Source organism: Benincasa hispida, chromosome 12 (genome assembly GCF_027475165.1).
Source record: "Benincasa hispida cultivar pf3 chromosome 12, pf3_genome.v1.1, whole genome shotgun sequence".
In the NCBI taxonomy this organism is placed as follows: domain Eukaryota; kingdom Viridiplantae; phylum Streptophyta; class Magnoliopsida; order Cucurbitales; family Cucurbitaceae; genus Benincasa; species Benincasa hispida.
The window spans coordinates 46,032,144-46,047,379 of NC_143489.1; the positions used below are offsets into that span (position 1 = coordinate 46,032,144).

A 15,236-nucleotide genomic window follows, 5' to 3' on the forward strand; every position below is an offset into this window, starting at 1 on the left:
TAAAGAGAATAATATTAATTGTATATGATACAATTAATAGATACATTACAATATAAAATTAATTTTGAATGAGATTCAAAACTAAATTTAATAATAAAAGGAGATTTATTATTTGAATATGATTCAAATAATTAATAAGTAGGATTCATTTAAAATTACTGGTTATGACAGAGATAAATATTTGAATAAAATTCAATTAATTAATTAACTATTAGATATTTAATTTTGTAAATTAATTAATTTTTTTATTTATTTAATTTAGTTATTAATTATTATAATTAATAATAAATTTAAATGACATTAAATTGTTTAATTAACTTAAATAAGATGTGGGTGAAGTGGGAGTGATTCCCACTTCACATCAAAGAAGAGGAAAAGTTATTTAATCTAATTAAATGGATTTTATTTAATTAATTAAATAGGAGGTGGGTGAAGTGGGAGTTCATCCACACTTTATGACAAAGAAAGGTGAGAAGTTATTCTCTCCTTGAGTAGTTCATTCTCTCTTTTTAGAATTCTCTCAAGTTTTTCATAGAGAAAGAGATCTCTGCGTGAATACTCTCCAAAACCATAAATTTCTTTGCTCTTTTAAAAGATCGATTCCCACAAACCGGTCCTTGCCTAAAGAATACTAGGAAAAATCTGATGGTGGCATCACAATATTGTTCGTGAAAAATCGATTCGTTGAGGAATTGTGAAGACTTGGAGACATTTGAAGAACAGTTCTTCAAAGGCATATTTCTTCTTTCCTCTAATTTCATGCTTATCTTATTACATATCGTTGTATGTTTCTTCTTTTTTGTGATTGAAGCAAAGGGATCACTCGCTTCACTGTGGGATTCGATTTCTTCAAAGACTGAAACTTTCACAACAAAAATCTCTGTATAATAAGCAACCACATGCTAAGAGTAATTCTTTTTTCTTTGAACATAAACAATATAGAAGGTTTTCTGCAGCTACTTAAAAGCGATCTCACACGATAATACCTGCAACAACCCTAGTAAGGATACTTCTTGTACTTAAATAGCACAATGGAAAGAAGGAAAATATCTCCAAAAAAATTTGACAAACATCATCAGGAAATTAAAAGGAAAGCAACCCAAAGAAATGTCAATTCAGATTTATTCAAATAAGGAAAGAAATATTCTGTAAAGCCAACACCTTGTGTACAACCTTTGTGATAATATCTAAGACAACATCAACACTGCCCAAGAAAAACCATACGACTTAAACAAATATAACCAATAATAAAACTCTAACAAATATGACTAAGTTACTAATATTTAGAGTAAAATTTAGAATTGTATAATCTTATGCAAACAAGTATTGAAATTGCCCTGGATAAAAAAAAGGTTATATCAATTAGGGGTGTTCAAAATACCCGATAATCCGATAATCTGACCAACTCGGATTATCAAACCCAAACAATAAGAATCGGGTTGGAAAATTTAAAATGATTTTTCAGGTTGGGTCTCGGGTTCTTAAATTCACTGTTCGAGTCGACCTGACCCGATTCAACCATATATCTATATATATATATATATATATATATATCTCTATATATATAACCTAATTTCACTTTTTACGTTTTAGGTCTTCGTTCGACCGCTCGTAGCTTCGCTCGCCCATACCCTTCTCACAGTCTCGCCGTGCACCATCTCTCCCTTAACCTTTAGTCTTCAGTTCTCACAATCTTAGATGCCTCGCCAACCGCTGTCTCCCTCAATCATTAATTTGCTTTACCATCGCCGACTCTCTCAAACTTAATTCATCTCAGTCCTCCCCGCCGTCTCCCTCATTTAGGCTCACCATCACCCTTCTCTGTCTCCCTCAGATTCACCTCGCCATCTCTCTTCTCTGCCTCCCTCAGTTTGCTTCACTATTTTCCACGACCCATGCTCCGTCTGCCTCACAATCTCAGATTCTCACACTCATAGGTACATTTCAAGTCTTTGTTACTTTACAATATTAAAATCTTAATCTAAATCCATCGTTGGGATTGATGCCCTAAATGTTTTAATTGATGCCCTAAATGTTTTAAGGTGTTTGTAATTGTATTGTACAAACATTTTATTTATCTAATAAAATATGTGATGTTTTATTTGACATTTAGTTACATTAGTCCATAAACAAATAAACTTAGTTGCATTAATCTATAAATAAATAAACTAACATTCAAGGTTGTCTTGTAGTTTAAACATGTACGTAGAGACATACGAGACATACGGATGAATCGTGTTTAAGTGATAACCTAAATGGTCTGTAGTAGATGGATAAGGATGGATGTCTTATCCTAGTGACACTACGAGGACGACTCGTTTTGTAGATATTACAGTTGTTGTAAAGTACTACAAATGATCTAATCCCCGATCATTCATGTGGAGACATGTGAGTAGGGGTATTCTATACAAAGAAGTTTGTATAAGATCGGACCACGAAATGACTATTTTTTTTGTTCGTGATTGTTCGTGACCAAAGAGGAGGATTTCGTGAAGATGGTTATGTCCTTCAAGGGTAAGTGTTTTCTTAACCCTTCCTCTTTTTTTTCGAAAGCATGCTGTAATTTAATGTTAGTGCATATTTATTTGTGTTGGGTTTTATGTCCTAAAACTTGTAGTTTGTAAAATAAAAGATATTTTCTATAATCAATAAACTTATTTTGATTTTATAAATTGTACGAAAGTCTAAATCCAATAAACTAAGACCCATGACTATTATATGAGTACTTGAACTTTATGTAGAGACATAAGAGTGGACCAGGTTTGAGTAAATAGTCAAAATGATCTATAGTACATGAATAAGGTTGGGTACCTTATTCTGGTAACACTATTGGATGCAACCTACTCTGTAGTTATTACAAAGAGTTGTAAAGTGCTACATACGAAATAATCCTAATTCGTACATATCATGACATAAGGAGTGGGGGCATCCTATGCAATAAGTTTGCATAAGATCGGACCAAGAAATAAGTCACTCTTACTTTATAACGTTATTTACTGTATAAGACTGACTATTTCACCTAGATGACCAAGGTAACTCGATCTTAATCCTGAGTTAACTATGAACTCTTGTTTATTCGATATCCTTAGACTTGCATAGGTGAGGGTTGGCTCAACAGAGCCAACTCAATAAGCCTCCCATCTCAGGGGTAAGACCTAATAGATAGCTGGGGACATAGGGTGCAAGACGGAGTTTATGCCTACTCGATTTAGGGATAGGAGAAAGGTTGTTCTCTCAAGTACTGAATCTAAGTCTTGAACAAGGGGCCCCACCCTCTCACTGGGCTGAGAGAGTTTGGTTTAGTGATTGGATCACAAACCAGTTGTTCATTATAGGATCAATAGAAACTTGAGGAATAAGACGTAATCTCGGGGGTAAAACAGATATTAGACCCAACCGTTATTATGAACAACCTGTGAAGAGTCGACTTGCTGATTATGGTTAAATCATGTGGACATAATATATCTACAGTGAGGGGATTGCAACTATGGGCTTTAATGGAGTGACCTATTAGTTAACTAGTGGGGATTAATCTGACCTAATGGGTTTGTCAATTAATCTCAGATCGTTAGAGCCCATGATCTGTAGGTCTGTGAGGTCGCCCTACTAGCTCGTAATAGACTAGCTCTAGAATAGTGTGATAAGTTGATTTGAAACGTTGAAATTAGAATTAAGAGAATTAGTAATCATATGAGATATAATTACATGTTTAATATGAGAATTAAACAGAATAGGAGAATTTATATTTAAATATGATTTAAATATATAAAGATGAATGTGTATAAAAATTAATTTATTATTTTATATTAAATTAATTAAGTTTTATTTTAAAAATTAATTTATGAAATTAATTTTATAAAACTAAAATTTTTCAGTTTTAAAATCAAAATGAATTTTAAAAAAAATCAAGTTTTGATTTTGTGATAAAATTGAAAAATTGGAAAAACAATACACAAATGAAAAAACTAGTTTTTCCATTATCCATCTCCTACTAGCTCACACAAAATCCATTACCATTTTGTGTTACTCCAAGCAGGAGCTGCAACTCATGCAACTCTCTTCCTTGCATGATGGTCTGCAATATATTGAAGAGTTTGGAGTGAATTTCAGGCATGCAATCAAGAGAAAAATTTAGAGAAAATTCGTGCTGGAGAAAAGGGTTCTTCAACAAGATTGTTGCTGTGAGCAATTCTCCATAATTCCTTGATTCAAGCTTGTTTTGAGTCCCACAACTCAATCTAGAGCACCAAGAGAATAGTGGGGAAGATCTTGAGGTGATCTGCAACAAGATTTGGAGAAGATTGCAGCTGGACAACGAGCTTTGAAGAAGTTCTACAAAGGTATATCATGAAACTTACTTGTTTTTTGCAAGAGCATGCTTTATATTTTGCCAAATAGAGTGCTTAAATGATCCTTGTTGCTTTCGCTGTTTTTGATACATTCCTACAATTTGTATTGTAAATTATCATTCTATTAAATTAGAAATTGGAAACAATCTCCGCTTCCACAGTGAACCTCATGGTTCCTTCAGTTTGAGAGAATAAATTGCTCACGAATAAATGCTACTCTATAGTTATGTTTAGTTTTAGTTTAAATCTTATTGCATTTGGAAACATACACACAAATATCTTCTCTTTGTTTATAAAACTTGAATCGTTTTAAAAGTTTGTCTAGGTCTCTGCAGTGCATTCATCCAAAACTTTAAATGTCACAAAAAATACTTATATCCTAAAACACAAGCACCATCAAGTTAGGTAAAAGTTAAAAAACACAACCATCAAAATGAAATACATACGAGGGTTAAAAACCTAAATGCCATTGGAAAGGTTCCCTAGTAATTGCCAAGTTAAGTTGTACTTTGGTACATTAAAGATGCTTAACTACAATTCGAGTTAATATGATCAAAATAAAACATAGACTATTGATCTACTAAATGCTTAAAATAACTTACGAGATCACATCAATATTCTTGGTCCTTCAATACTTGTAAGACCACCTACGATGAGTCTGATATATAACATATTCATCCTTGTTTAAATATTAATGAGAGAAAAGGAGTTGAAATTCGTGATTTACATCTATTCAATTTATATTCGCCTAATGTAATCAAATATTATCATCTAAATTTGGCAATATCGTCTTTAAAATTGACTATCAAGAATGTTTTTGCCAAAAATGGCAGCCCACAACATAAATATTATCTTCAGGTATCTTGCAGTAACATGCCATTACATCGTGAAAGAGTAGAATAACAAATAAAAATTATTAAATGATTACAAATATTAAAAAAAAGAAAAAAAAATCAAATTATATAACATTAATTATATTCATTTTAAAAAGATTAAAACAGAGAAAATCCATTATCGGGGAAGGAGGTTCATCTAAATCTTGGTTTCATGCAAGAGTAATTATATTCATTTTTAGGTCAACTGATGCTAGTTAATACTCAACAAGGAAATATGAAGAGTAAGATATGCATAGACAATTATCAAGGCGAGGGGATTTAAATTTTTTGACAGAGAAATGGAAATTTGGGAGGAAAATGAGTGCAAGCCATCAAATGTAATTCTTTTCCGTAATGTGGGCAGGATTTGTTTTTAATTTAGAGCAATTTCTTTTATATTGAAGCCACAATGCCTTTTCTTTTCAATAGCGTGACTAAACCTTCATGTTATAACTAGATGTTATAGAAAGTAATATTTGTTGTAGTGATAGGATACCTCACTTGCACAACTTATGTACATATAAAGCAAGAAAAATTAAAGTTTAGAGTCTTAAAGTGTGTTTATTGGCCATCCTGACAGAACAAAAGGCTAGAAGTTATGGGATTTCAAATAAAATAAAAGCATAATTAGCCGAGATGTAACTTTCAGTGAGGAAGAGTTTTGCAGGAGTAAAAAAAGGTCTTCTGTTTTAAAGGACTCTGCTTCTGAAGACCATACAAACTAAGGTGGAGCTACTTTCAAAAGTTGACAATAACAATGAAATTCAAGAAGATTTTAATATTCCAGATCTAGAAAATATTGATCAAGATGAGTAAGAAGGCCAAATGTTTCAAATCCAACTGAGAACCCTTCAAATTACTCACTAGCAAGAGGCAGACATAGAAGATCAGTTAAGCCTCAACAAGGTTTACTAATGCAGGCTGTTTTGCTTTTGCACTAAATTCGGTAGAAGATTTCCTAAAAGAGGAACCTAACTCGTATGAAGAAGGCCATGGACGAAGAGATGAATTCTCTTTATAAAAATGAAACTTGGGAATTAGTTCCCTTACCTTTGAATCAGAAAATGGTGAACTGTCGATAGATTTTTGAAATGAAACTAGGAAGAGCTATTGAAGGAAATATGTAATACAAAGCAAGATTCGTATCTAAGGTTTTACATAGAGAGAGGGGGTTCACTACAATGAAATATTCTCTCCAATTGTAAAATACACATCTATCTGAGTTGAGTTCTTCTAGCTCTTGTGGTTTGTCAAAACATAGAATTAGAGCAACGGGATGTAACCATGGCTTTTCTACATAGAAATTTAGAAGAAACCATTTTCATGTCCCAACCTGAGGGATATGAAGAGAGAAAAACATGGAATGACTTGCAGACTAAAGAAATCCTTATATGGATTGAAGCAATCACCATGGTGTTGGTATAAATGCTTTAATGAGTATGTTAAAAAAAATTTCTTCGTCAGAAATAGCTATGATCCACATGTCTACCTTAATAAGTCAGAAAAAGATGAGATGATATACTTGTTGTTATGTGTAGATGATATGCCTTTGGTAGGAGAGGACTTGGCTGAATTAAAGAAGATTAAACTTCTTTTGGGCAAAGAGTTTGATATGAAAGATCTTGGAGCTTCTAGATTAATTTGGGAATGGAAATAACTAGAGATAGACAAGAAGGTAACTGTAAAAACAGTGACTCAAATACTTTTCAGCTAGTTTAGTTTACATAACAAAGTTTATATCTTATAACGGTAAAATGGTAAGTGTTATAAATACCACTGATCAGAAAAAAATAATATAGAGTTCATCGTACTTTCTATTTTTCTGTAAACTACAACTGTTGTAAGCAATCTTCAAGTGAGAAAGAAAAAGAATCTTCCGATGGACGTAGACTTATTGGCCGAACCACATAACTCAGCGTGTTCCTTCTTCTTCTCTTTATCTTCTTCTTCAATCTTCATCTATTTCTCTGCAAATCAACGAAAACATGATTTTATAATCAAATCACTACGTTTTTAGAGTATCGAGTAGCATCGAGTCAAGAATTTCTCTCATCGAATAACATCGAGTAAAGATTAATATTCATCTAGTTCCATCGAGGAAAGAACAAAAACTCATCGAGGAAAGAAGAAAGAAAAACCATTGAAAATTGAGTAGAAACTCATCAAGTAACGAGTAGATACTCATCGAGGAAATAACAATGCTTATCGAATAATAGAGAAAAACATAGAGAACTTCAGTGAAAAAACAGAGCTTTCCTCAACCTTTTCTTCACAAACTCAGGACTGATCTTGATTGAATTGGGCCTAGACAAGACAGTATAACCGAACAAAACTAGTATCAGAGAGTTTGAAGATCATCAAGATCAGCATTTTTGAAGCATCAAGATACTCAAGAAAATCGTTCTTGGCATTCTTTCCAGGTTGGTGATGGTTGATGCTAGATTTGAGATAGAAAAGTTTGATGGAAAGAGTGATTTTTGTCTGTGGAAGGCCAAAATCAAGGCTATTCTTGGACAACAGAAAGCCATAGAGCCCTTTTAGACCCATTTACTCTGCCACCTTTGTTAACAACTTAAGAAAGGGAAGACATGGAACTTACTGCCTATTGAACTTTAGTTCTTAATCTCAGTGATAGCATTTTGAGACATGTGATCGATCAAGACACGACTTACAAAATATGGGTCAAGGTGGAAGGTCTCTATGCAACTAAAGATCTACCTAACAAGATATTTTTAAGGGAAAAGTTCTTCACATTTAAGATGGATTCTACTAAAACACTATCAGACAATCTGGATGAGTTTAAAAAGATAGTTTTTGAGTTCAAGAGCCTTGGCAAATAGATTGGTGATGAGAATGAACCCTTTGTTTTGTTGAAATCTATACTCGAAGCCTATAAGGAGGTAAAGAATGCCTTGGAATATAGTAGAGAGTCAATCACCACTGATGCCATTATTTTAGCATTGAGAACTAGGGAGTTGGAGCTTCATACAATAAAAAAGGAACATCCTAGTGCAGAAGGGCTATTTGTCAAGGGCAAGAACAAGTAGAATCATTCTAAAGAGACTAAGAATAAGTCTGGTGAAGAGCATAAACCAAAAACCAAACTGAGATATAATTACTGTAAGAAGAAAGGACACTTAATGAGGGATTGCTACAGTTTAAAATGGAAAAATCAAGAAAAAAAAAGGATCAGAAAGGAGAACAGCCAAAAGCCTCAGCAGTTGAAGGGTCCTATTTCTATTCTGATGCTTTAGCCTCTACTAGAAACAAAACCAACCAAATAAGTCCTCTTGGGAAGCATGACTGGGTACTTGACTCTGGCTATACCTTTCATATGACACCCTTTAGACCTTGGTTTAATACCTACAAGAATGTGGATGGAGAATCTGTATACATAAGGAACAATGAACCCTGCAAAATCAAAGGGGTTGTTCAGTATCCTTAAAGCTAAAGGATGGATCAATCAAGCTTCTTAGAAATGTGAGACATGTACCTTTACTCAAGAGAAATTTGATATCTCTAGGTATGCTTGACTCTATTGGGTGTGAGTGCAGAGGAAATGATGGAATCCTAGAAATGATTAAGGATTCTAAGGTAGTTTTAGTTGGTGAAAAAGTTAATGATCTCTATATAGTAAGAAGAATAGAGATGCTGACTAGTGCCTACACTGTTTCAACAAAAAAATTGTCAGAGGCAGACTTGTGGCACAAAAAACTATCCCGTATCAGTGCAAAAGGGATGCAATCACTATTTAAACAGGGTATACTGCCTAAAGGGATTAGTGAGCATCTTTCCTTCTATGAACATTGTATTTTAGGGAAAGCTACCAGACAGAGCTTCACAAAATCTCAGCATACCACCAAAGGAATATTGAACTATGTTCATTCTGACCTATGGGGACCATCTCCTACACCAAGCCTTATTGCCTCAAAGTATTTTCTAACCTTAATAAACGATTTTTCTAGGAAAAGTTGGATATACTTCCTTAAAACTAAGGACCAAATCTTTGGGAAGTTTAAAGAATGGAAAGCTATGATAGAAACATAAACATCTAAAAGGTTAAAATACTTTAGAATTGACAATGAGCTTGAATTTTTGTAATGAGGACTTTGACAAATACTATAGTGAGAATGATATAACTAGGCATAGGACTGTGAGGTACACACCTCAATAGAATGGGGTTGCTGAGAGGTTAGACAACCTATAATGAAAAGGGTAAGATGTTTGCTTTCTGAGAAAAAAGTTGTAGCTTATACTATTTATGAAGGAAATCTAAATTAGAGAACCAGTGAGTGAAAGCGGATCGTTCCAAAGTCCATTGAGAAAGAACACAAACATTTACAGTCAAGAAGAACATATTATGCATAACAAGTAAATTACAAAATGCTTCTTAAAGAACAAACAAGGGATCGAGTATGCAATATCTTTTAAGAACCCTTTCTTCAAGTATCCCTCGATCGTTCTGCAACGCGTCCAATAAAGGAAATCAATCATGAGGATTTCCATGAGCAGCGGAAAAGATTGTTTCAAATTCCATTCGAATTGAACACTAACCATTATAGTCTCAAAATGGAAACTAACAGGTCATGCACAACACGAAATTACAGCATGCTAACAAGAATATCAAGGGACAAAGTATGCATACCTTTGAAAAAACATTCTTCAAGAACCCCTCGAACAGTCTCCTATGTGTCCAACACAGCAACTCTCGAACGCAACAACCGTAACAACACGACCAATAGCACGAACACAACGAATGACCAACAGCTCCTCGAAACCAGTCGAGTCACACTCGATTTAAGAATTGAGTGAGGACACCACCATAATGGTTACCGAATCCAAGAGTTGTGGGCTCTGTATGATCTTGGCTTGAGGAAGAGACTGGAGGAAAAGGATTGTGTAGACGATCGAGCAAGTGGGAGGTAATATAGTCTATCATATAGAAGATGTGCTCGATCATTTAGTAAATGACAACCTATCGTATAGACTTAGCCACTCGATCGTTTAGCAACGATCAGCTGATGAACTATCATATAGTCAAAGCTCCATGATCGTTTAGTCTCCCAACCAGACAAATCCCTAAAAAGGTAGGTTTGTGAGTTGACAATCTGGTCACTCTCACCCATTCTAATCAAAGGACCGCTCTCAAAGGCAGGAGTTCCCAAAACACTCAGGATTAAGTTCATGTCACCTACGATCGTTTAAGTGAGATGTAAGTCTCAATTATCAATGGCGTCATATAAAAAGACTAATCATCTCGTGGTCCGGTCTTATACAAACACTTTGTATAGGACAGCCCCACACGCATGTCTCCACATGAATGGTCAGGAGCAGAACATCTGTAATAGTTTACAACACTTGTAAACCTCTACAAAGCTGGTCGTATCCGTAGTGTCACCAAGATAAGGTATCTCTTCTTTATCCTTATACTACAGACCATGTATATTATTACTTAAGGCATGATCCACTTGTATATCTCATATACATGCTTAAGTTTATATACAATAACCATGGATCTTTGTTTATTGGATATGAGTAAATGCAAATAAAATAACTCTCATCGCATAGGAGTCTGTTCGACGGAATCTTGAAGAACATCTTCAAAGGTATGCATACTCTATCCCTTGATACTCTTGTTAGCATGCTGTAATTTAGTGTTGTGCATTACCTGTTAGTTTTCGTTCTTGTACTATAATTGTTTATGTTCAATTTCGAATGGAGTTTAGAACGATCCTTCCGCTGCTCATGGAAATCCTCATGTTTGATTTCCTTCATTTAGACGATTTTTCTTCACCATATCGTTGTCGTTTAGTCGATCTCTTAAGGCTTGTGTTGCAAGATGCACGTTGCACGATCATGTGCCTTCAAGCTTCATCGCATAGTCAAAAGTACACGATCGTTTAAGCTCAGGAAGCATTGATAAACGATTGAGTAAAGAGTTCACTCTTTCGTGTAGGTGATCATAAGTATTTGGTACACGATCAAAGGAGACGCGTTTCTTCACCCGAATGGTTCAAGACCCTATTCGTCTGTTTGAACTGGAGACTCATTGTTCTTTGCAATAGTTAGCTTTGGTTTTTGAGGATTTGAGGCTAATTATCCCGGTTCATCAACTTTTATTTAATGTACATGTGTTGTATGTTGTTTGTATGCCATAGTGTATGATATATAGTTTTAAAACCCACCTTAGGTAATGCAATTATTCATGCATCATATATTATAAGTGTTATAATATAGTTTCTACCATGATGAAATTACAAGAAAGCATGCGCATGCACCATGAAATATAAGAGTTATATTTATGCATGCAATAAGCATATTCATGCATCATCTTTATATTATAAGAGTTAGTATAAGGGTGTATGGAAGCATGTATGCTTGGCTGCTTGGTTGTATAAGTGTTATATAAAAGTAGAAATGAATGAACAATGCATGGAACATGACACTTAGACTAATTTATAAGCATTATGAATGCCTTGTATGTGCAGCTTCGGATTGTGTTGATTTTGGTTGTTTCCTGTTATAAGTGTTATAATGGAAATTAGAACTAAAATTGATAAGAAAGAGTTACATGCGGACTTAGGGTGAACTCATGTTTTAAAAGGGTTTTAAAATTGGATTGAGATAGATCTAAGTTCAAGGTTCTAATACGATTATTTACTAAGTTTAATTGGATTGAGATAAACAGGAGTATGCCTAGTTTATTGTATATTGTACATAGTTCATATTGTATTGTACATTAGTCTCCCAAGTCATAGGACAAGTGAGAGATTCTTGGGATTGGTGTCCTAATTCTCCCGTAGTCTCGTTGTTTGTAATGATACACATTGTTTGATGAATAAAATAATTGTTATTTCATTCTGACTTTTACTCATATCCAATAAACAAAGCTCCTTAGTTATCTTATGTGAACTTCAGCATGTATATGTGATATACAAGTGGGTCATGCCTTACGTGATAACCTAAATAGGTCTGTAGTATAAGGATTAAGGTGGGATACCTGATCCTGGTGACACTATAGATATGACTCGCTTTGTAGAGGTTTGCAAGTGTTGTAAACTACTACAGATGGTAGATCCTGACCATTCATGTAGAGACGTGCAAGCGGGGGTGTCCTATACAAAGAGATTGTATAAGACCGGACCACGATATGACTCGACTCTGTATATAACGCCGTTGATACTAGAGACTTACATCTCACCTAAACGATCATATGTGACACGACCTGAATCCTAAGTGTTTTGGGAATTCCTGCCATTGAGGGTGGTCCTTTGATTAGTATGGGTGAGAGTAGCCAGATTGCCAACTCAACCTGCCTACCTTTTTGGGGACTTGTTTGATTTCAGAGTTGGGAACTCAATCCATAAGATGGAATTCACTTCTTTCCTAAAGCAAGAATAAGTAGAGAGATTGCTCCCTTAAGGGTTGATTCCAAGGCTTGAACATAGTGGCCACAACTTCTCTTTGGAATAGAAGACTTAGTCATATTAGGACCATGATTTATGTTCATTAAAGGGATCAATGGTACTTAAGGAGTTATATGTAACTACAGGGGCATAACGGTTATTGGCCCAGCTGTACTTACGAGCGATCTATGAAGGGTTATCACACTGTTGATTGGTTAAGATGGACACATAATATATCTGTGGTAAGGAGATTCCATCTGTCGGTCTTAGTGGAGTGCCTGACAGTTAACGAATGGTGGATCCCGTTACTAAAGAGTTTAGTCAATTATTCACATACCGTTGGAGCTTTGAGCTACATGTCCATAAGGTCCCCTTGGTAGCTCAATGGATTCAGTTGAGGATCAGTTTTTGGTGTTGCTTTGAAATGTTCAAATTGACAAGAGGTAATTCGATTATATATGATATGATTGGTTTGATGTATGAGATACATATAGTGGAGGATTGATGTAAATGAGATTTATATTAAGTACCATGGAATAGAAAAAGAACTATAGTTTATATGTTTCATGAGATGAAATATTAAAACTATAGGTTATAAATATAGTATGATAAGTTGGTTATAATTTATATGTATAATAATATTAATTATTGGATAATTAAATCTTTTTCTCTAATAACCAATTGAGTGGGAGGTTATTAGTGGTTCATGGTAACCGTGAGATACACGCATGCATGGAACTTAAAACGATACTCTTTTATGATGAAATAAATGCTAAATAGATAAGGGGAGTTCAAAAGTCCTTTATTAAATGTAAATATTAAAAACAATAATAGGGTACCCATAAATCATAAAGGTTAATAAATAAGTATGAAAAACAATTATTAATAATAAGTTTCAAACATCAAAACTAAAAATTTAGCAAAAACATGAAGGAAATCTAAGTTTTATGAGCGGAAGCATAAAAACTAGTCCCAGTGGCTCGATCACGGATTCCGCTTGTCATTCATCGGGTCGTCCCTACTCTTACCTGAAACAACAACATGAGAAAGAATGAGTATAAAATACTCAGTAAATAACCCCACTATTGGGGTCAGGCTAGGCATCTATGTCCTCTAGATACCCACCTCTGGTGAAACATATAAACCGCTCAAGTCCTCATGGGACACATATGCACATGAAACAAGAAGGAAACTGAGTCCTATCCTACTGTAGTTAAGCATGTCCACTACCTCTGGTGAATTTCGAAGGAGACACAAACTGGTGAATCCCGAAGGAAACATAAACTAGTGAATCCAAAAGGAAACACAAAATCTAATGGGCATCTAACTAATCAGTAAGGACATTTGCATAGTCTCAACATCATAATCATCACTGTATGAATCTATGACATACATACAAACCTCAACATCATGGCTCTACAACATACACATATACCTCAACATCATGGTTCTACAACATACATGTATACTTCAACATCATCAAATCAAATACAACCATATGGAAGCACATACCATCTCATTCTAGCATTCAAGTGTCTATGTGCATAAATAAATAATTCAGATCTCGTACCAGAACATACTTTGATCATATTATACTATCAGTCTATCATGCTAACATTCTACCATATCGTACATTTATCATGCTAGCATACATCTAATGCCTGGCCCGTGGGCAGTTTCATTAGTAAGATTACTTACCTCTAATCACAAACTCTAGAAACTAGAAGCTCAACCTCTTCCTTTCCCAATGGAACCTTGAACCAAACAAACATGCAAAACAACTTTAATCCTTGTTGGTTGTTGTTCGAAATTTGGAGCCATTAAGAAGTGAGTAACTCAAATCTAAGTTGCAAGCATTATGGCCATTGAAATTGTATGCTGCGGCGTCAGAGGACATTGGTTGGAGATCGTGGGTTGCCGTTGTTCATTGGAAGGAGAAAACGAACAGATGAGAGGTGGGGTTTGACTTTTTATAAAAAAAAACAACAATAATAATAAAAATAAAACAAAAAAGGAAATGAGTATAATTACATTTAATTCCTTTCCGTTTTACTATTAAATTCAATTACATTTAATTCCTTTCCGTTTTACTATTAAATTCCTTTCCGTTTCAAAAGAAAATTAATTCCTACCATTAATTTCCAATTTGAATAATTTCACGCCAACAATTAAATTTCCGCACTTATACTTGAAGTCCAAAATTCCAAAAATTCCCTCCAACTAATAACAATTACTGAAATTTCAAATAATAAAGTTACTAAAATTACATTATTAATTAAAAAAAATGTGAGGGGTATTATATTCTTCCCTCCTCAAAGAACTCTCGTCCTTGAAAGTTCATTCTTGAAAAAAAAAACTCCGAGGGTGTTACACTACGATACTCTAACAATCTTATTCAGTGATGCAATGAAAGTTAAGGATGCTAAGTAAATGAAGATGGAGATGGAATCGAAGGAAATACAGAAATGCATTGATAAAAAAATGTATTAATTCCTTAAGCCAAAATGTAATACAATACAAGGAAAGAAGAGAAATGGAAAGGCCAGCTGGAAGCAATGTCTTGCTTCCAGCAGATGTGTGTCAAGGCTGCCGGTGGTGCCATGGAT

General features: G+C 34.4%; 1 long non-coding RNA gene across 2 annotated transcripts; it reads left to right on the forward strand.

Moving 5' to 3' along the window:
* The first annotated feature begins 447 nt into the window (after nt 1-447).
* On the forward strand, nt 448-4,572 carry LOC150032020 (uncharacterized). Of its 2 annotated transcripts, XR_016525404.1 has the most exons (4): nt 448-733; nt 1,594-1,937; nt 2,193-2,514; nt 4,037-4,572. It is a non-coding gene; the product is annotated as an uncharacterized LOC150032020 (long non-coding RNA). The 2 variants fall into 2 exon arrangements; XR_016525403.1 differs by having other exon boundaries at nt 464-733; nt 1,594-2,514.
* Nucleotides 4,573-15,236: the final 10,664 nt, after the last annotated feature.